The sequence below is a fragment of the Suncus etruscus genome, chromosome 15, assembly GCF_024139225.1.
Source record: "Suncus etruscus isolate mSunEtr1 chromosome 15, mSunEtr1.pri.cur, whole genome shotgun sequence".
Taxonomy (NCBI): domain Eukaryota; kingdom Metazoa; phylum Chordata; class Mammalia; order Eulipotyphla; family Soricidae; genus Suncus; species Suncus etruscus.
This window is the reverse complement of record NC_064862.1, coordinates 4,105,287-4,129,198: the sequence shown is the minus strand read 5'-3', so window position 1 is coordinate 4,129,198 and position 23,912 is coordinate 4,105,287. Positions and strand designations below refer to the sequence as shown.

Sequence of the window (23,912 nt, the reverse complement as noted above, 5' to 3'; positions counted from 1 at the left end):
CAGGAAAAATGAAATCATGAAAATTTCCTATACATGGATGGACATGGAAACTATTATGCTGAGTGAAATAAGTCAGAGGGGGAGAGAGATAGACACAGAATAATCTCACACATCTATGAGTTTTCAGAAAAATAAAATACATTATTGTAATAATGCCAAAGACAATAGAGATGAGGGCTGGAAGGACTGGCTCATGATAAAAAGCTCACCACAAAGAGCGGTGAATGCAGTTAGAAAAATAACTATACTGATGAAATGGTAGTGAATGAGAGAAATGGAATGCCTGCCTTGAATATAGGCAAGGGGTGGGGCTGAAGAGGGAAATGTGGGCATTGGTGGTGGAGTATTGCACTGTTGAATGGGTATGATTTTTTTGTATTACTAAAACTCAACTACAAGCATGTTTGTTTAAATGAAGATATTAATTGTAAAAAATAAAAATGACAGGAATTTAATACTCTCAATGCTATTACATGTACTGTCTAACTCTCAATTTCAAATTCTAGAACAAAAATGTAATTTTTTTTAGATTGTCTTCATTAAATTGTTGAGATATTTCTTTTTTATTTCTTTTTTTTTTTTTTTTTTTGGTTTTTCGGGCCACATCCGTTTGATGCTCAGGGGTTACTCCAGGCTAAGCGCTCAGAAATTGCCCCTGGCTTGGGGGGACCATATGTGACGCCGGGGGATCAAACCGTGATCCTTCCTTGGCTAGCGCTTGCAAGGCAGACACCTTACTTTTAGTGCCACCTCGCTGGCCCCTGTTCAGATATTTCTGAATATAACTTTGGAAGACATGAAATATAACAATCAAAAACTTCATTTTCTTTTTTTTCTTTTTTTGTTTTTGTTTTTGGGCCACACCTGGTGATGCTCAGGGATTACTCCTGGCTATGTGCTCAGAAATTGCTCTTGGCGTGGGGGAACATATGGGATGCTAGGGATCGAACCATGGTCTGTCTTAGGTTAGCACATGCAAGGCAGATGACCTATTGCTTGTGCCACTGCTCCAGCCCCCAAAACTTTATTTTCTTATTAAAGATATTGGTAATCTTTAGCTCAGTAAGTGACATTAACATCTGCATTTATTTGAATTAAATGGTTAATGCTATTTTCTTTTATACTCGAATCAAGGCTTCAAAATGTAGACATTATTGGCCATCTTATATTCTCTCTAGACTGATTAGATCTTTTACTTTAATTAGAAGAGGTTAGACTTATTATCTTAGATATGAGAAAAATGTTTTCTAATGTTGCTGTATTGTCAGTGACAAAAGGATCAATGATCACAGAATAAAAATGATATAGATTCAGTCCCCTGACAAGAAGCAGAGAAGGTGATTACTTTCTTATGGGGTAAATTATTTCTTATTGATAACCATAAAGTCTAATCCTGCTAATAGATTTTATTCTCATACTTCACAACCTATCAATATTGTCAGAAATACTCTAAATTAATTGGCTGTGAATATCTCTTACCTTGTCTGAAATTCTATTATTCACACTAGTGATACATAGGTGTTATCTAATAAAAATTATGGACCTGGAGTCTATGAAAACATTAGATAGAAAAATATACAATTCACATAAAGAAATCTGTTTTCTTTTATGTCTCTTCCAACTCTTTTCTTTATGAAACAAAAAATTACCACAGAATATAGAATCAGAGAAAATAATGTGCTAGGACTTCCTAGGCAGTGTGCTACTATCCTGTGGCTGGCAATGACTTAAACAAGTTTATTATATTTATGCAATATTATATATTATACACACAGTAATAGTATAGATTTTTATTACATATTGTATATGTCATAGTATATATGTTAAGAGTTAACTCAGGGCAGGAAAGCCTATTGCTCTTAGAAAATGTCGCCCAATTAAAAATATTTTAATATATTTACTTTTATTTTTTTGGTTTTTGGACCACACCTGATGATGCTCAGGAGTTACTCTTGGCTATGTGCTCAGAAATCACTTCTGACTTGGGACCAAGAGTTTGTGGTTTGTCCTAGGGCAGCCGCATGCAAGGCATATGCCCTACCGCTGCTCCACTGCTCCAGCCCCTATATTTATTTATTTTATTTTATTACTCCAGTAATAACATATAATACATTATAACAACATGTAAGTTTTAGGAGTGGAAGATTCAAAATGAACATGTGTTTATATACTACATTAAACTTACCGTCAAAATTCAAATTCTATTTTATACCATTCAATTGATCCCCTCCCCCCATTTGATTTACATACCAAGGTCCCTATGAGTCTGATTCATGGCCAGGAAGAAGCAAAAATAAAATAGTGAAGAAGAGTAAAACTGATGTTTGGAGATTAAGGATATATCTGATATTAAGAATAACATAAATAGGGGTTGGAGCAGTGGTGCAAAGCATAAGGTAGCCTAGGACGGACCAAGGTTTGATCCCCCATCATCCCATATGGTCCCCCAACCCAGGAGCAATTTCTGAGCGCATAGCCAGGAGTAACCCCTGAGCATCACCAGGTGTGGTCTAAAACAATAACAATAACTACAACAAAAAACCCAAACAAAAACAGAAAAAGAATGATATAAATAATTATATATATGTGTACACACTCTTGGATAAATTCAAAATAGTAGTTTATCAAATCAAACGCAGGATAAAGAAATTTATTCATTTATTTGAAATGATTTTTATTGAGGGACTGGAGAGATAATACAGCAGGTAGGGCATTGATTGCCTTGCACAGGCCAATCTGAGTTTAATCCTCAGTGTCTGATATGGTCCCTGAATCCACCAAGAAAAATTCCTGAGCGCAGAGCCAGGACTAAGTCCTGAGCACTGCTGAGTGTAGCCCAATACACCAAACAAAAACCAAACAACCAAAAACCAAAACCAAAGAAGAACAACTATTTACCAGAAGGAAATGGCATGAAGAGGCCCAGAGCTCAATGTGAGACAAATAAAGAAACTAAGGACAGCAGCAAATTAAAGGAAGCAGCAAACCCTCATGTTGTAATCATCATCCTTAATATAAAGGAACTGAGCTCACCAATCAAAAGGCATAGTGACCAGATAAATTAAAGAGCAAATACCAAATGTATGTGACTCGGAGAACACTTGTTAAACTATCAAGACAAACAGATTTGAAGTGAAGAACTGGAAATTGCTACTCCAATAAAATAGAAAATTTGGGAGGCAGAAACTGCTATACTTGTAGCAGATAAAAGATTTCAAAAAATGCTAACAAGAGACAAAGATAGATATTATATAATGAATAATCAACTGATACAAATATATAGCAATTTTATAGCAATTGCTCAAATATACAGTCAATGTAGCAATATACCAAATATGAAAAACAAACCTTAACCTATTTAAATTGAGGCAGATAAAAATATAATAATGGTGAAAAACTTAGTTCTCAGTTGAAAGCAAAGGATTTAAATAGGAGATCAAGGAAAAATCAGATAAGATGGCTTCAATATGTTTTAATAGAGAATTCCATCTCTAAAAATTGAATATATCTTTTTTTCCAGTGTTCATAGAAATTCTCCTTTTTTTTTTAAAAAAAACAAAACAAAACCAAACCATGATATCTTTATTTAAGCACCATGATTACAAACATGCTTGTACTTGGGTTTCAGTCATAAAAAGAACACTCCCCTTCAGTGTGCAAGATTCCCACCATTAATGCTGCCCCTGTCCTCCTCCTCAACCCTGTATTCCAGACAGGCATTCTTCTTCTCTTACTTATTAACATTGTCATGATAGCTGTCAGTGTAGTTATTTCTCTAACTGCACTCACCACTCTTTGTGGTTAGCTTCATATCGTGGCCCAGTCCTTCCAGCCCTCATCTCTATTGTCTCTGGATATTAATAATGGCTTAGATTTTCCTAAAATCCAACAAATAAGTGAGACTATTTGTGTCTATCTCTCTCCCTCTGACTTATTTTACTCAGCATAATAGTTTCCATGTCTATCCATGTGTAGAAAAATTTCATGACTTCATTTTTCCTGACCACTGCTTAGTATTCCTTTGTGTATATGTAGCACAGTTTCTTTAGCCATTTATCTGTTGTCAGGCATCTTGGTTGTTTACAAACTCTGATTATTGTAAATAGCACTGCAATGAATATAGATGTGAAGAAGGGATTTTTGTATTGTGTATTTGTGTTCCTAAGGTATATCCCTAGGAGTGGTATAGCTTGATCATAGGGAGCATGATTTCTAGTTTTTTGAGTAATCTCCATATTGTTTTCCATAAAGGCTGGACTAGACGGCATTCCCATGAGAGCTCCTTTCTAGCCACATCACTGCCAACACTGTTTGCTCTCGTTCTTTGAGATGTGTGCCAGTCTCTGCGGTGTGAGATAGTAAGTACCTCGTTGTTGTTTTGATTTTCAACTCCCTGATGATTAGTGACGTGGAGCATTTTTTCATATGTATTTTGGCCATTTGTATTTTTTCTTTGAGGAAGTGTCTGTTCATTTTTTTTCCTATATTTTGATGAGGATATAGATAATTCTCAATGGCAGATAATACATTGGGAAACTAGATGTGTCTCAGTTTATGAAGATTGTAATAATGTCAGATATATTTTCTTATGTTAGTTGTATAAATCAAGAAATAAATAAAAAGAAATGAGGAGCGAACCATAATTTTGTGGAGAAAACCAAGATGGTATTTTATAAATGGGATCAATGGGGGAATAAAAAGTAAAACAAAAAAGATAATTGGAGATTTTCATATAGTTCTTTGATTTTATAACTGAACAGATTTTAAACAAAAGAATGTCCTTTTCTTAGAAAACACATGCTTAGTTATTAAGAAATTGACATGATGAAACCAAAAATTTTTCAAGTGATTATGGAAATTGGACTCTCAGGCTGGGAAGAGGCCAGTACTCTTTACCTACTTGTTTCTTCTCAGCGGCCTCTTGGCCTCTTCATTCTTTCATTGTGTAACTGTGGTTGCTACCATACTAGGTTTCTGATTAGTTCCCATAAACGGTGACAATTGAGTCCACTGTCTTAAGTTAGATTATTTATTTTCCCCACTTTTTATCTTTTCTCCTCTTTGTGAACTGTTCAATAAGGTATTTTGGTGAAAGAGTCCTTCTCTATCTTTTCTTCCCTTTGTTATTTGTTAAATAAGGAAGTTTGTAGAAGTGTCCCTCCATTTAATGTTTATATTAGAAGCAAGTCGCAATTGGATTGTTGGACTTGTTCTAGCATCCCCATAGGTACCAATCTCATCACATGATACTGTTCTTCCTTTGCATAGGCACATTAAAATGGGAAATTATATACAAACACGTTCTTATCTTATAGAGATGGGAACACACAAATTTTCTTAAATGGTGACAATTGTGTCCACTGTCTTAAGTTAGATTGTTTATTTTCCCCACTTTTTATCTTTTTTTTTTCTTTGTGAACTGTTCAATAAGAAATTTTGGTGAAAGAGTCCCTCAGTTTTTTTTTTTTTTTTTTTTTTTTTTTTTTTTTTTTTGGGCCACACCCGGCAGTGCTCAGGGGTTACTCCTGGCTGTCTGTTCAGAAATAGCTCCTGGCAGGCAAGGAGGACCATATGGGACACCGGGATTCGAACCAACCACCTTTGTTCCTGGATCGGCTGCTTGCAAGGCAAACGCCGCTGTGCTATCTCTCCGGGCCCAGAGTCCCTCAGTTTAATGCTTATGTTTGAACCAGGTCACAGGGATTGTTGGACTTGTTCTTGCGGCCCCCTTATGCACTGATAATGCCAGGTGGCATTATTCCTTGTTTGCATGGGCACATTAAAATGGAAAATACTATACATACAAATAAGTTCTTATCTAATAGAGATAGGAACACACAAATATAGTGGTGCAATGGAACCTTACAGCCTAAACATTGACATGATGACCTGGCACAGGCCTCAGAGGTTTGGGCATTTTCCAGTCACCCCTGAACCAGGGAAGCCATCTACAAAACATCCAAAGTTGTCTATGACATCACCTGGAAGCAATCCTCTACCAGGGAAGACCCTACTGAGGCTCTGACATCGATTTACTCAAAAGAATCTTCCCTTAACACGAGAAGATTTAAACAACAACAACGACCTGCGTACTGGACAGGGCTTTCTGCATTGCCCTTTAATTGTGAGTTGAAATTAGACACTGCTTCGCACCATCCTGACTTCAATGTAGGATATACAGACTCCAGGACCTTCAATACAGAAACATGATACCTACAACAGAGACTGTGAAAAATATAAGTGTATGGGCACTACAGACAAAGACCGGGATTGAACAAACAAGTTTGCCTGGAGCCTAGAAATGGTCTTATGCCAGGAAACTTCAGGGGTAGGGTCTCCTTGTACTTAGGCCAAAGTTTTTCCTTTCCATGACCCCCAAACTTTGGTGGGCCCATGCAAACAATAATTGCCACTCTAACATTGTTTTTACAGTTATCCTTTGACTCTAAACCTTTAAGAAACCACTAGTAAAAATATCTGGAACTGCAAAAAAAAAAAAAAAGGTTTACATTAGTGTTAACATATATGCTTTTAGTTACACTAGCATTCTGGGGGATAAAGGAGGGAGATAAGGGATATATGCTTGGGAACAGGGATGAAGGGAGGACAACACTGCTGGTGGAAAGGCCCTCATTTATTGTCACTGTGTACCTTAAATATCACTGTGTAAGATTTGTAATTCACTTTGGCCACAATAAAAATAAAAAAAAGAGAGATTATGGAAATTACATAACTATAAGGAAAATAGGCAAAATATAATGATTGGGTACTGGAGTAAAGTTTATGAATCTGCTATGCTCTGCTACTAAAAGTTTTCTATATATTTATAATTATTTCATAACAGAGGTTAAGAATAGAGAACGGTGAAAGGGAAAACCTGAAGTACAAGTAACTATAAAGGGGTTTTGCTTTATAGAAAAGCAAAGAAATGAGGTGATAGAGTTCTAGATAAAACAACAAATTATGGAGAAATTATATCATAAAATAAATAGTTACAACATTAACATTAAATTAGCATTAACATTAAATGTTAATATATTATTTATAAAATAATTTATTACCTTTTATATTTTATGGGAAATGTTATCATTATAAAATACTCAAATAAAATATGCATATTCAAGAGTATGTTTATATTTTGCATATTATTATGGAAAACAAATAAGATTGCTTGAATTTATAGAAATATGTCATACACTTAGCAAATTAAAATATTGGATCTTTTAAAAAAACTAGTATTCTAGAGTGGCACAATTATTTAAATATATTCATAGATAAGAAAATGGCACTTAGATTATATGCACAAATACAGTTCCACTGCAGAAAGATCACAAATGTTATTTTAAGGTAATAAGACTATTGATAAAGTACAAGATACTAATTTTGGAAATAATATTTCAAACTTCCATATGGTATTCCAGGGTCTAGAAATTTCTGCCACTGTCCTTCTTAATCCAACTGACACTTCCTTCCCCCATATGATGGTAGATTCACTCTTGTAGTTATTTTTTTAAAGATAGGTTTTATAGTCATGGAAGTAAAATTCCAGTTGGTTTTAGTTGAATTTCCACAAGTATCCTGTGAGTTTAAAAATACTTACTTACAAATTAACTTACAAAATGAGAATTAACTAACTTTCCTATGTTGTAAGGTTTAGAGTGATATCTTTTTTTTGGTTTTTGGGCCACAGCTGGTGATGTTCAGGGGTTACTCCTGGATATGCACTCAGAAATTACTCCTGGCTGGGGGACTATATGGGATGCGGGGGATTGAACCACAATCTGTCCTAGGCTACAGTGTGCAAGGCAACTGCCCTACTGCTAGTGCTGCCGCTTCAGCCCCTAGAGTGATATCTTAAAAAAATTAGGTTAAAATGATTTTTATTTTAGAACCCCTTGGAGTGAAAATGGTAGAATTATAGCCAAGCTTTTATTATTTTAGTACAAATTCTGCTATTTGGGGTTCAGGATCCCTATAGCGCTGGGCAATTCATGTAATTGTTCAGATGGTGATTTTTTGAAGATCATTCAAGAATTTTAAGATTGAAAACCAGATGGATACTACAGCAGATAGGTCGTTGCTTTGCACGTGCTTAATCAGGTTTCAGTCCCTGGCACGTCATATGGTCCCCTGAGCACTGACAAGACTAATCCCTGTGCACAGAATTGGGAATAAGCCATGAATAAGCTAGGTCTGACCAAAATTAGAAAAAGAAAACCTAAGAAATTTAAGATTGAAACAACCAATTCTAGAGGAGGTTGCTCTGTTGCATAAATTTTAAGTATATTATTTAAAAAATAAAAATTGGAAGTATTCCCATTTTTCTAATTTCATGAAAGAGTCTGGCTAGGATGGGTAGTAGTTCCTCTTGTAAGGTTTGAAAAAATTTATTAGTAAATCCATCTGGGCCTGGGATTTTCTTCTTGGGCAGACATTTGATTACCATTGTAATTTCCTCAATGGTGAGGGGCATGTTTAGATATACTACATCTTCCTTACTCAACAAGAATTTATCCATTTCTTCCGTTCTCATGTTTTGTGGTTTAGAGTTTCTCAAAGTAGTCTCTGATTATCCTTTGAATCTCTGCAATATCTGTAGTGATATCCCCTTTTCATTTCTAATATGGGTTATCAAGTTTCTCTCTTTCTTTGTGAGTTTTGCCAATGGTCTATTTTGCTAATGGTTTATTTTTTCAAAAAACTAAGTTCTACTTTCTTTGATCTTTCAGATTGTTTTTTGGTTTCCACTTCATTGATTTCTGCTCTCAGCTTTGTTATTTCCTTCTATCTTCCTATTTTTGTTCCTTTTGTTGATCATTTTCTAATTTTATAAGCTGCATCATTAAGCTTTTCAGGTATGCCCCTTCTTTCTTTCCGACGTGTGCTTACAAAGCTATGAATTTTCCTCTCAGTACTGCTTTTGCTGTGTCCCATAGATTCTGATAGTTTGTGTTTTCATTGTCATTTGTTTCCAGGAAAGTTTTGATTTCCTCTTTGATTTCATCTGGGACCCACTGGTTGCTCAGTAGCAGGCTATTTAATTTCTAGGTGTTAAAGTATTCTGTGTTCCTTTATAGTTCACATCTAATTTCAGAGTCTTGCGGTCAGCAAAAGTAGCCTGCAAAATTTCTATCCTCTTGATTTTATGGAAGTATATTTTATGTGCCAGCATGTGGTCTATCCTGAAGAATGACCCATGTACATTGGAGAAGAACGTGTACCCAGGTTTCTGAAGATGGAGTGTCCTATATATATCTACTAGTCCTATTTCTTCCATTTCTCTTTTCAAGGCTTGTATATTTTCATTGGGTTTCAGTCTAGTTGACCTATCAAGTGTTGACAGGGCCCTATTGAAGTCTCCCACAATTATTGTGTTATTATTGATGTCTTTTTTTTTTCAGATTTGTCAATTATTGTATTAGATAATTTGCTGGTCTCTCATTGGGTGCATATATGTTTAGTACTGTTAGTTCTTCCTGTTGCACATATACCTTGATTAGTACGAAGGGTCCATCTTTGTCCCTTACAACTTTTCTGAGTATAAAGTTGGTATCATCAGATATTAATATGGCCACCCCAGCTTTTTTTTTTTTGGGTCACACCCGGCGGTGCTCAGGAGTTACTCCTGGCTGTCTGCTCAGAAATAGCTCCTGGCAGGCACGGGGGACCATATGGGGCACCGGGATTCGAACCAACCACCTTTGGTCCTGGATTGGCTGCTTGCAAGGCAAACGCCGCTGTGCTATCTCTCTGGGCCCAGCTTTTCTAAGGGTGTTGTTTTCTTGGATGATTTTCCTCTAGTCTTTGATTTTGAGTCTATGTTTATTCTGACTATTCAGGTATGTTTCTTGTAGGCAGCAGAATGTTGGGTTCATCTTTTGATTCATTTTGCCACTTTATTGGTGCATTTATTTCATTGACATTGAAGGAGAAGAATGTCATAGGATTTAATGTCATCTTTGTGAATAAGTTTGGTGTGTTTGTTGGTCTGTCATGTCCTTTTTTTTTTTTAAATTTTTAATTTTTATTGTGGCCAAAGTGAATTACAAATCTTACACAGCTATATTTAAGGTACACAGTGACGATAAATGAGGGCCTTTCCACCATCAGTGTTCTCCTCCCTTCATCCCTGTTCCTAAGCATATATCCCTTATCTCCCTCCTTTATCCCCCAGAATGCTAGAGTAACTAAGAGCATATATGTTAACACTAATGTAAACTAGTTTTTTGCAGTTCCAAATATTTTTACTAGTGGTTTCTTAAAGGTTTAGAGTCAAAGGAGAACTATAAAAACAATATTAGAGTGGCAATTATTGTTTGCATGGGCCCACCAAAGTATGGGGGTCATGGAAAGGAAAAACTTTGGCCTAAGTACAAGGAGACCCTACCCCTGAAGTTTCCTGGCATAAGACCATTTCTAGGCTCCAGGCAAACTTGTTTGTCCAATGCCGGTCATTGTCTGTAGTGCCCATACACTTATATTTTTCACAGTCTCTGTTGTAGGTATCATGTTTCTGTATTGAAGGAGCTGGAGAGATATTACAGTTTGAGGACTCTTGCCTTGCATGCATCTGACCCAGATTCAATCCTCAGAACCTGATATAGTCCCTGAACCCTTCAGGAGTTATCCCTGAGTACAAAGGTAGGAATAAGCCCTAAACACTGGCAGAGGAGGCCCAAATAAGTAAAACTTAAGATACGAAGTTGAAAAAATAAACTGATATTGTAAACAATATGCTAACTGAATTATGTTAATGCTAAACACCCCTGAAATGAATTGAAATGTTTAATATATTGAAATAAGTGCTAGTCTTTGTACACTTTATACAGCTCTGGAATCTGTATATCCTACATTGAAGTCAGGATGGTGCAGAGCGGTGTCTAATTTCAACTCACAATTAAAGGGCAATGCAGAAAGCCCTGTCCAGTACGCAGGTCGCTGTTGTTTTTTAAATCTTCTCAGTGTTAAGGGAAGACACTTTGAGTAAATCAATGTCAGAGCAGCAGTAGGGTCTTCCGGTTGAAAAGTAGACTTTTCAGTTTTTTCTTTAAGGCTGGTTTTGCATATGTGAAGTTTTTGAGTTGTTGCTTATTCGTGAAGCTATGTATACTTTCTTCAAATCTAAAGTTGAGTCGAGCGGGGTGCACTATTCTAGGTGAAGCCTCCATATCATTCAGTCTCGTCACAATATCCCACCACTGTCTCTGGACTTGAGAGTTTCTTGTGACATGTCTGCTGTAAATCTTATGGATGCTCCTTTGAATGTAATTTCCCTTTTTGATCTTGCTGCTTTCAGTATTCTATCTCTATCTGTAGGATTTGTCATTGTGACTAGGATGTGTCTTTGGGTGTTTTCACTCGGGTCAGCTGTCAGGAGAGATGAAGTCGTGAAATTTTCCTATACATGGATGTACATGGAATCTATTATGCTGAGTGAAAGAAGTCAGAGAGAGATAGAGAGAGAGAGATAGATGCAGAATAGTCTCATTCATCTATGGGCTTTACGAAGAAGAAAGACATTCTTGCAATAATTTTCAGAGACAAAAGAGAGGAGGGCTGGAAGTTCTAGCTCACTACATGAAGCTCATCACAAAGAGTGGTGAGTGCAGTTAGAGAAATAACTACACTGAGAACTATCCTAACAATGTGAATGAATGAGGGAAGTAGAAAGCCTGTCTAGAGTACAGGTGAAGGTGGGGTGGGGAGGAGGGAGATTTGGGACATTGGTAATGGGAATCTTGCACTGGTGATGAGGGGTGTTCTTTCCACTACTGAAGCACAACCACAATCATGTTTGTAATCAAGGTGTTTAAATAAAGATACTAATTTAAAAATATAAAAAATTAATGAAATTTTATGAGAAAACTATCTGAATATTTCTAAAACATAACATAGATTTCTAGTTTCTTTGACAAGATGTTAATCTTTAAAAGAGACTAGCACTTATTTCAATATATTAAACATTTCAGTTCATTTCAGGGGTGTTTAGCATTAACATAATTCAGTTAGCATATTGTTTACAATATTAGTTTTTTTTTCAACATAGTATCTTAAGTTTTACTTATTTGGGCCTCCTCTGCCAGTGTTTAGGGCTTATTCCTACCTTTGTACTCAGGAATAACTCCGGAAGGGTTCAGGGACTATATCAGGTTCTGAGGATTGAATCTGGGTCAGATGCATGCAAGGCAAGAGTCCTCAAACTGTAATATCTCTCCAGCTCCAGTTAAGTACCTTTAAATGTTATATGTCTACTTATAAAAAGAAAAAGCAACCAAAATTTTTGTAAACAAAATACTCTGTTCTAAACTTTGAATAATCATTAGTGGCCATAAAACATCAAATCTGCTTATCACTTCTTGTATATAATCACAGAAGTGAGAAGATAATGAGTAAAAGTTTGTGACAGCCAGAAAATTATTTGGTATGTAAGATTATCAAGCATGAAAACTGGTCTCACATGGGTAAATTTTTTCTTTGTATTTTAAAATAATAATAATTTATATATATAATATATTTATTTAAGCACCATGATTAAAAGCATGTTTGTAGTTGGGTTTCAGTCATAAAAATGAACACTCCCTTTCACCGCTGCAACATTTTTACCACAGTTCCCTCCATCTCCCTACTTCCCTATTCTCTGCCTAAAATACAAGTGCCCAAAAGACACATAAAAATGCTCCACGTCACAAATTATCAGGGAGATGAAAATCAAAACAACAATGAGGTACCATCTCATGCCACAGACACTGGCAAGCATCACAAAGAACAAGAGCGAACAGTGCTGGAGGGGATGTGGTGAGAAAGGAACTCTCATTTACTGCTGGTGGGAATGCCATCTAGTCCAGTCTTTATGGAAAACTATATGGAGATTCCTCAAAAAACTGGAAATCGTGCTCCCATATGATCCAGTTATACCACTCCTAGGGATATACTCTAGGAAAACAAAAATGTAATACAGAAATGCTTTCCTATATTCCTTGCAGTACTATTTACAATAGCCAGAATTTGGAAACAATCCAGATGTCCAACAACAGATGACTGGCTAAATAAACTTTGGTACATATACACAATTGAATATAATGCAGCCATCAAGAGAGATGAAGTCATGAAATCTTCTTATACGTGGGTGGGCATGGAAATTATTATGCTGAGTGAAATAAGTCAGAGGGAGATAGACAGAGAATAGTCTCACTCATCTATGGGTTTTCAGAAAAATAAAAGACATTATTGTAATAATACCCAGAGACAGTAGAGATGAAGGCTTGAAGGACCAGCTCGTGATATGAAACTTACCACAAAGAGTGGTGAGTGCAGAGAGATAAATAACTACACTAACAATTATCATGACAATGTTAGTGAATGGGATAAGATTTTTTTTTTTGAGGTGGCAGGTCACAACCACTGGTGCTTAGGGCCATTCTCATTTGCATGCTTGACAGAGATGCTCCTGATTCTTCTTCGGGAACCATTTTGTTTTGGGGATCTGCATTTGGTTCAGGATATCTGCACGCTAGACAAGCACTCAAGCTTTATCAAACTATTTAACCTGGATTGAATATATTCCTAAGCAAAGTCATATAAGTAACTCGAATTTCTGAGCAAATGGATTGCAATAAAATATAAATAGAATTCTTCAATATATATTGTATTTTCTAAGCTTAGTCTTTAACAGAAAAGAAAATAAATTATGGTATCATAAAGGAAGCAAATATTATCCACTCTAATATCAACAATAGAAATGTAAAACATAAGAATTTAAAAAAGAAAAACTAAACTGAAGCCAAAAGCAAGCACATCATTCTTTTAGAATTTAACTTGCAATTGAGAACTCAATTTGAGTTAAAGGGAGCTAAGAAGTTATTTTAAGTTCTGTAAAATAAGGTCTTGAATAGAGAGGTATTTAAGTCCCATGTCATTAGCTCTTCTATGAACAACAAATACTCACGACTTGTTGACAGCTGTCACTAGAAGAAGAGCTCTACTTCAATACTGTCACAGAGTAGGAGGAGGAATAGGAAAAGGAAAATCTTTAAGACAGGATAAATTGTTTTTCTAGTTCCACTATTGAATGTTTATTTTTTCCTCACTTGCCAATTCTTTATGTTCTTGACAGTAAAGAGAAAACCAACATGGTTGATATGAATCATGGAATGGAATGACTTTATTTTCTTTTTGGCCTCAGCTCCAGCTGTACCTGTTAGGATGGTTACCTGAGTGTTCCAGAGGGTCAATTCTAGTTCCCTTCAATCATATAATGTACTCCTCTGTTTTCTTTTTTTTTAAATAAGCTGTCTTTTTTAAAAACCTATTTTACCTACCTTTGAATCCATTCCAACTTATGCATTATAAATTTTTAACTTCCAAAGCTCAAGGATGATTGAAAAACTATTATTTCCTTCTTGTAAGGAGAGAAAAAAACCCCTTAAAAATAAGCTTTTAACCATAGTTTTTTAAAATTCTAGTTTGAATGAAATTTAAATGAATTAGGAAGTCAGGTCAAGTTTCCTCAGTTCTAAAGAAAGTATGAGTGCCAGGCACAATGTGGTTTTATTGAACCCTCCACTCCTCAGAGTTTGAAATGTTTAGCAAATTCTGAGTTTTGAGGGTAATGGTTTGTGGTGAGCAAATTGAAGTGACCAAACCTTCAGTTGATTCTAAGTCTCTAGAGGTTAGAAAGTGCTGTATTAACTCTCTAGTTCTCAGTATATATTTACAGTAAGTGTGGGCTTTTCTTTGAAGATACTTGAATTGTTCTAATCTAGTTAAAAAATTCCATATGCATGTTGTAATGTACATCTGTTCTTTTTCTCTACTCTGCTACTTCTTCCCTCTTTCACACAGGATATTAGATTAACCCTCACGTTGCCTTGTTATAGTTGCTCCAGTTCTTTTCCACCTATCACTGACTGATTTATTCCTCTAGCAACACTTGACACAGACCATGTCAACCCTTTAATTCATATTACTCAACAGTGCTCTCATGTTAACTTAAAGTTCATTATTTTGTTCTGGTATTTATTTTTCACACAACTTCACCATATGTTGCCAACTTATTTTCTATTTTAGTCACCTATCAACCCCACTAAGAACACCCATCAACCCCCTCTGTTCTTGTTTGTTGTCCCCTCTTCAGATGCCCACTCCCACTGCTCCTTAAGATTTTATGGGTAGAGGAAGAAAGGAGAAAGAGAAGGAAAAAGAAAAGAGTGAGGAGGCAGAGAAATGAAGAAATAAGAGAAAGGAAAAAGGAAGGCAGAGGAAGAGGTAGTTTTCATGGTATTATGTGTTTGGATTGATTGCCATATTTCTTTTTTATTTAATTGAGAATTCTACAAGAAAAAAAACATTTAATCCCATCAAAAATGGGGAGAAGAAATGGACAATTTGACAAAGAAGAAATACAAATGGCCAAAAGCACATTAAAAATGCTCCACATCACTAATCATCAGGGAGATGCAAATCAAAACAACTATGAGCTACCACCTTACACCACAGAGATTGGCACACATCACAGAGAATGAGAACAAGAAGTGCTGGCGGGGATGTGGAGAGAAAGGAACTCTTATCCACTGCTGGTGGGAATGCCGTCTAGTCCAACCTTTATGGAAGGCGATATGGAGATTCCTCCAAAAACTGGAAATTGAGCTCCCATATGATCCAGCTATACCACTCCAAGGGATATTTCCTAGGAACACAAGACTACAATTTAAAAATCCCTTCCTCACACCTATATTCATTGCAGTGCTATTTATAATAGCCAGACTCTGGAAACAACCAAGATGTCCTTCAACAAATGAATGGCTAAAGAAACTGTGGTACATATACACAATGGAATATTGTGCAGCCATCAGGAGAGATGAAGTCATGAAATTTTCCTATACATGGATGTACATGGAATTTATTATGCTGAGTGAAATAAGTCAGAGAGAGAGAGAAAGACGCAGAATGGTCTCACTCATCTATGGGTTTTAAGAAAAAGAAAGACATTCTTGCAAATATTTTCAGAGACAAAAGAGAGGAGGGCTAGAAGTTACAGCTCTCTTCATGAAGCTCACCACAAAGAGTGATGAGTTTAGTTAGAGAAATAACTACACTGAGAACTATCATAACAATGTGAATGAATAAGGGAAGTAGGAAGCCTGTCTAGATTACAGGCGGGGGTGAGGTGGGGAGGAGGGAGATTTGGGACATTGGTGATGGGAATGTTGCACTGGTGATTGGGTGTTCTCTACATGACTGAAACCCAATCACAATCATGTTTGTAATTAAGATGTTTAAATAAAATATATTTATAAAAAACCCTTCAAAAATTAAAAAAAGAAAAACTTCACCTTTCATACACCATCTAACCCTCAAACCCTTATCTTTAATATTTTCTCTTCAGTTTCATGGTTGCCATTAAAAAATTCTGAGTCCTCCTAATACTTTGTGGTCTGTATTGTAACTGGCCATCCTAAATCTCACCATATAGCAGATGTTGCTCAAGCATGTAAGACCTTGTCAGAGTAGGACTACCATGTTTTAAATATAATATTATGTCTTAAATTTGTCATTGAGTGAAGAAATGATTATTGACTGAGAGGGAGACTTTGATTTTTTACCACATTACCTTGCTACTAATTGACACTATCATGAACTGAATTAATTTTTCTGATTAGAGAATGTTTATCTAGCATAGCTTTTCCTTGGAGCCACAAAAATTATCCAGGTGGACATAAATAAATAAGCTTGGATGCACTTGAGGGATGCTTTTTCTTTGTTTGCTTAAAGAAGGTAAATTTTAGTCTGGATATAATTACAGTGATTAGGGGTCATGCTTGACATGTGTCCTATAGTATTGATTCCCAGCATCATATAGTTTCCAAAGTATCACCAGGATGTGCCCTGCAGGCCCTAAGCATAGCTAGATGACCCATGTATCTCCAGCACTGCACCGCTAAAGCATCATGAGTCCCCCAACTCTTGTGCTGAACTGACAGCTTGGTTGGCAAAAAACTTCCAGTGGAGCTTCTGGTTCTACTGAGCATCATTTGGGAGATGTCTTGAAACTTGCCCTCTCCACCCACCTCACCAAAACTAGAATAAAATAAAATTAACTTAAAAAGATAGGCTTCAAGTGTTGACTTTCAGTGATATTTTTATGAAAAGAGGGTGGTAGGTCAAGTTTAGAGATCTTTGCTATAACAATAGCCCCTGTCAAAGCCAAGCTGCTGGAGATAGGCCCACGCTGATGGTGTCCATGGGGCCTTGCAGGCAATACTCTGACAAATATCTCAGTCTTTTTTATTAGAAAAGCCCAGGGGTCTATGATAAACTCCCTAGGCTGGGGGGGGTGTAGGGGAGAGAGAGAGAGAGAGAGAGAGAGAGAGAGAGAGAGAGAGAGAGAGAGAGAGAGAGAGAGAGAGAGAGAGAGAGAGAGAGAGAGAGAGAGAGAGAGAGATTTGCCATTGTGGTAAGCTGTGGGTGGGAGTTGGGGACATTGGTGGTGGGAAGTGTGCACTAGTAAATGAAGAGATGAACGTTGGAACATTGTATGATTGAAATTAACTATTTTTTTGAACAAAACTCGTAATTGAGCTTTTAAAAATATAACCCTTGAGAACTTGTCTGATCACTTATTCTCCCCATTTTTTGATGGGGTTAGATGATTTTTTCTTGTTAAGTTCTATCAGTACCTTGTATATATTCGATATTAGCCCCTTATCTGATGGGTATTGGGTGAATAGTTTCTCCCATTCTGTGGGTGGCCTTTGTATTCTAGTCACTATTTCCTTTGAAGTGCAGAAGCTTCTCAGCTTAATATAATTTCATCTGTTTATCTCAGCTTCCACTTGTTTGGAATTGGATTAAATTTGTACAATGCTTTGTGGACTATTGCCATTTTAATGATGTTAATTCTCCAGATCCATGAACTGTGTATGTGTCTTCATTTTCTTGTGTCCTCTTTTATTTCTTGAAGCAGGGTTTTGTACTTTTCTTTGTATAGGTTCTTAACCTCTCTTGTTAATTTGACTTCAAGGTATTTGAGTTTGTGTGGCACTAATCTGAATGAGATTGTTTTTTAATGTTCATTTCTTCTCTATCATTATTGGTGTATAAGAAGGCCATTAATTTTTGTGTGTTAATTTTGTAGCCTTAGGATGAAGAGCAATAGAACTGATGCCTAGAAGTTTTTTGGTAGAGTCTTTAGGGTTTTCTAAATATAGTATCATGACATCTGCAAACAGTGAGAGCTTGATTTCTTCCTTTCCTACCTGGAAGCTCTTAATATCTTTTTCTTACCTAACTGCTATGGCAAATATTTCTAGTACTATGTAGAATAGGAGTGTTGAAGGGGCATCCTTGTATTTTACCAGATTTCAGAGAAAATATTTTTAGTTTATCTCCATTGAGAATAATATTTGCCATTGGCTTGTGGTAGATGGCCTTGACTATATTGAGCAAATTTTATTCTATTTCCGTCTTTGAGAGCTTTTATCATGAATGGTGTTGCACCTTATTACATGTTTTCCCTGCATCTATTGATATGATCATATGGCTTTTATTTTTCTTCTGTTGATATGGTATATTATGTTGATTGATTTACAGATATTAAACCATCCTTGCATTCCTGGAATGAAACCTACTTGGTCATGGTATATGACCTTCTTGATGAGGTGTTGGATCTTATTTGCCAGGATTTTATTGAGGATCTTTGTATCTGTGTTCATCAGGGGTATTGACTTGTAGTTTTTTATTTTTTGTAGCATCTGTCTGGTTTTGAATGAGGGTGATGTTAGCTTCATAAAAACTATTTGGGAGTGTTTCTGTTTCTTTAATTTTCTGAAAAAGCCTAAAAAAGGATTGGCAGTAGTTTCTCTTGAAAGGTTTGATAGAATTTATTAGTGAATTCATCTGGGCCAGGGCTTTTGTTTTGGGGAGGACTTTTGATTACTGCCATTTTAATTTAATCAATAGTGATGGGTCTGTTTAGGTATGATAGATCATCCTGATTCAAGCATGGAAGATGATAAGAGTCCAAGAATTTTATCATTTCTTCCAGGTTCTCATGTTTTGTGGCATAGAATTCTCAAAGTAGTCTCTGATTATCCTTCAAATATCTGTACTATCTGTAGTGATTGCCCCTTTTCATTTCTAATCTGGTTTAATAAGTTTTTCTCTTCCTTTCTTTGTGAGTTTTGCTAGTGGTTTATCAATCTTGTGTATTTTTTCAAAGAACAAATTTTGCTTTTATTGATCTTTCCTATTATTTTTTTGGATTTCCACTTCATTGATTTCTGCTCTAAGCTTTGTTATTTTCTTCTGCCTACCTATTTGGTTCCTTTTGTTGATCATTCTCTAATTTTATAGGGTGTCTTTAAGTTATTTATGTAGGCCCTTATCCTTCCTGATGTGTCTTGCAAAGCTATAAATCAGGGGTCCTCAAAATTTTTAGACAGGGGGTCAGTTCACTGTCCCTGAGACCATTGGAGGGTCTGACTATAGTAAAAACAAAACTTATAAACAAATTCTTATGCACACTGCATATATCTTATTTTGCAATGAAGAAACAAAACAGATACAAAAACAATATGTGGCCCGCGGCCATAGTTTGAGGACCACTGCTAAATTTTCCTGTTAGTACTGCTTTTACCATGTCCCACAAATTCTGATAATTTGTGTCTTCATTTACATTTATTTCTAGGAATCTTTTGAAACCCTCTTTGATTTCATCTCTGACCCACTCTTTGTTCAATAGTGAGCTGTTTAATTGCCAGGTGTTGAAGTTTTTCTTCTGTGTTCTTTTGTAGTTTACTTCTAATTTCAGTGCATTGTGAACTGAGAAGGTAGTCTGTATAATTTCTATCCTCTTGATTTTGAGGAGGTATGTTTTATGGGTCAGCATTTGGTCTATACTGTAGAATGGCTATTCCCCTCATATTCTCCCTCATTCTATCTTCCCTCTCACCCACCTTTCCCCACCTGTCTCTGGAGCGAAGCACTTCACTCTCTCTTTCCTTTTTGCTCTGTGTTTTGCACTATTGTTAATGAAAGGGAGTCGAGCACGTCCCTTTCATAATAGCCCCTTCTCTACTCTACCTGCACCATCTGCTTTTTATGGCAAGCTTTGTAAGGGTTCTAGTGGTTCTTTTAAATCTAATTATCTCTATAGATCTTGGAGTATGTCATTCTTAAAGCACAAGTCTGTATGTACTAAGACTCAATCATTAACAGATTACAGTAAATATATATTTTGACTTTGGATTCTTTTGTTGGGGGTGAAAGGGTCATAACTGGTAGTTCTCAGGTTTTATTCCGACTCTGTGGTCAGGGACCCTTATGGTAGAATTTAGGATTGATCCTAGGTTGAAAGTGTGTAAGGCAAGCATCTTAATCTGTCTCTCCTGGCCCTTAGATTATGATCTGTGTCTAGCTGGTGTACCTACTCTATAACAAGTATTATTTTTACTTTACTATTTCATTTATTTCATCCTTAGTAGGATCAGAACTTGAGACTATAATGCAACTGAAAAATAATAAATACATACCAGGTAATTGACATTTTCCATTCCATCATTTTATAGACGTGGATGCTGTGAAGCTAGTAATACTAGGTATAGTTTACATGTAAGAAATGGAATGGGAGAATTTAGTAATTTATTCAGTATCACAAAACTAATTAGTAGAAAAGCAGGAACTAGAACTTGGGTCTACTTTCTTTTGAAGAGGATTCTATTATAGTTCTTCTTTTATCCAACAGAACACCTTATTTTTCTTGAGCTACAGTGAGGTATCACACTACTTGGGAATCTCAATTTTCTTTCCTTAAAAAGTGCAGTAAGATAAAACTAATAAAAGGAAATGTAAAATATGATTCAGGCAAATTCAAAGCAAAATAAATACAAGTATATAAAGTCAGCAAAGTTATAGGGCCCTGGGATATAGTTCAGTCCTTGGTGGCAGAGGACTGCCCAAGAACCTTGAGGTGTATGTGCCTCTTAGAACAATAAGAGAATAAATCAACAAAGATTTAAAGGTTGAAGAATAAAATTGTTATCACTGAGGAAAAATGAAGAGTGATAAACATGGCATTGCTAATATTGAAAGGCAATTTTAAAAATAACTAGAAAAAAGTCAGTGAAGGAATTTCATAGTATAATTGGGGAGTGATTCATTGTATATAATTTTTCTGTTTCTCTCATTAAATGTATAGTTAGTGGAATATTAGGACGTACATAATAAATCATTTGCATTTTAATATTGAAAGCGCATGACATCAAAAACATAAATATCAATACTATCTTGAGCATGTAACTATGATAACAATAAAAAACATGCATTGTGGACATTTAATTTAGTGTGATTTGATTATTATGCTATTATACAAAGATAATCATAGATGTTGGTTAGTACCTCAAACTTTGGAAAAGACAGTTTTGTTGTGTACATAGAGTGGAGCAGCAGATTCTGTGGAAGGGAAAGAGTGGGAGGTATTTGGGAAAACAGGCTGCTCAAAATAAAACTGTGACAGGATGTACACAGTCCTTCTGTTTAACCATTTTAGAGCCAAACTTAATGCCACCTAAACTTTCCTAAAGAATGATTTTTTTTGTGAGATGTGATCTAAGATGTGATTATCTTATTTGTCTAACATGGCCATTTGACATTCTCTTTCTTTTTCTTTCCCTTTTTTTAAAAAATGTCCTTTTATTGGGGTCATGGGAGAGAGGAAGAGTCCTTACAATAATAAGTAATATATGATCAGGGGTGGTTATCTAATATATATATAAGCTATATTATAATAGCTTTCAAAGAACAAAAATAAGACCTTTCATAATTTTTGTCTAAAATTGGTATTTTTGTCCATTCTGAGATTTTTTTTTGGATATATCCAACAGCGCTCAGGGTAACTCCTAGATCTATGCTCAGGAATCACTCCTGGCAGACTCGGGGGACCATATGGAATTGCCGGGATTCGAACTGCAGTCCTTCTGCATTCAAGGCAAATGCTTTACCTCCATGCTATCTCTCCAGGCCCTTATTCTGAGTTTTTCTTGGTGTTCAGAGTAAAAGGGTGAGAGACAAATATTCACTGAGCAACTACTCTGTGCAAGGTACAATCCTGGCATTGCTATTGCCTATATGATATCCTAGAGCAAGGGAGGATGAAGGGGAGGGAGGAAGGAAGTGAGAGATGGAGCGAGAATGAGTGAGACTGAATGGGAATGAATTTAAATATATAGAATTTTTAGGGCAGTATTTTTGCCTGAAACTAGCCATAGGAAAGGGACAGAGTGGGGATTTTACCATTTTTACTACTTCTGTTTCAAGGAAATAGTTGAGACTAAAAACGCCTAAAAAGAGCCAGAGAGAGTTTAGTGGGCAAGGAAGGCTCTTGCTTTGAAAATGGCCAACCTGAGTTTAATCCGGGATGTTCCATATGATCCCCTGAGCAATTCTTGAATCAAGAGTTAGGAGTAACTTCTGAGTACCACTGGGAGTGGTCCAAAAACAAAGAGTCAAACAAAGAATAACATTTGCCTAGAAATGCTCAAATAAAGTGTAAAATAAGAGAAAGAACAAGATGAATGATTTAGTAAGCTCCACTATAAAGAGAAGGATCTATCACTTTGTCCCTCAGTGTTTATGATGTCAGATGGATCTATCAATCACTTTGTCCCTCAGTGTTTATGATGTCAGATGCCTGTTCTTCCAAAGAGTAAGATTCAAAGTGGATTAGAAGTTGAGACAAGGTGCGGGTGAGACAGAGAGGAGAAAAAGGAAGGTGGAAAGAGAAGGGGCATTAAGCTTCCAGGAGAGGTGGTCTCTGTACCAATAGTTCAATCTAAGAAGTGCTGTTGAAGCTTCTAACATAGTTTTTTTCTGTACTATCCTCTTAAACCCACGAGGGTATGAGATTTCCCAACAGTGAGATCATGTTCATTCTCACAGCACTTGGGTCTTGTATGCCTCTTCAGGCATGGTGAAGATCAAGAAATTCAAAAGAGGGTTCAGTGGGCACAAACTGTCTTTAAAAAATACATCCCTGATGCCCGCCCAGTGGTTCCCGACTGTGAGAAACTGTAAGTGTTGCCTGTGCATGTTTTTCCACTGTCCTGTCTCCTGAACCTCTTGAAAGTGGGCCGAAAAGGGCCCAGAAAAATAGCTCTCCAGAGGCTCATCCAAGGGCCAAACACCAAGGAACTGTGTCTGACCATGAAAACCGGCTATCCGCAGTATTCTGCAGAAAGGCAAGTCCCCTGTTTGTGGCGTCAGGCTGGGAATATCTACGCCCGCCCAGTAGTTCCCGACTGTGAGAAACTGTAAGTGTTGCCTGTGCGTGTTTTTCCACTGTCCTGTCTCCTGAACCTCTCGGGAGTGGGCCAAAAAGGGCCCAGTAAAATAGCTCTCCCAGAGGCTCCAGAAGAGCATGGCTGCTCCGCACTCTTTCTAACCAATGAACCCCAACACATCACGCAGAAAAAAATCACACTACAAGCATGACAATGGGGAAACCTCGCAGGCAAACACCATGCACAGAGAATGAAGGTAATAGCGCGGATGACCTAAAAAATTCTAACCATCTGATTAACCTCTCGGATAAGGAGTTTAGCACAAAGTATGTGAAGTGTTTGCTAGTTTTTTCTCTTGTTCCAGCTCTGAAACGTTAAGTTTTTAATTGCTGTGTTGTAGGAAGGGATAGAGTGGAAGGAGAGGTAGATATGGGTAACTATGGAACTATTTCAGCTCAAAACATGTGAAATGACCCATGAGAAGAATTCTCCTTGCTTGTCCCAAGATCTCATCCATTCCTTCACCCTTCTTTCCTGACTTTTCCAAACACTAACAAGAGTTTAGTTTTTTCCAGATACTACATTGGATTGGGGATGCAAAGATTATGAAGATACCGGCTCTTTTCTCCTCATTTCCTG

At 36.4% G+C, this 23,912-nt stretch overlaps 2 protein-coding genes across 2 annotated transcripts in view; one reads left to right on the top strand and one right to left on the bottom strand.

Annotated features, from left to right (window-relative positions):
• Window positions 1-23,912, top strand: part of BCLAF1 (BCL2 associated transcription factor 1) — a 1,193,665-nt gene that overhangs the window by 223,802 nt on the left and 945,951 nt on the right. The window lies entirely within an intron of this gene.
• The window catches only part of PDE7B (phosphodiesterase 7B), a 208,142-nt gene that overhangs the window by 61,390 nt on the left and 122,840 nt on the right, over window positions 1-23,912 (bottom strand). The gene's annotated exons all lie outside the window — the stretch shown is intronic.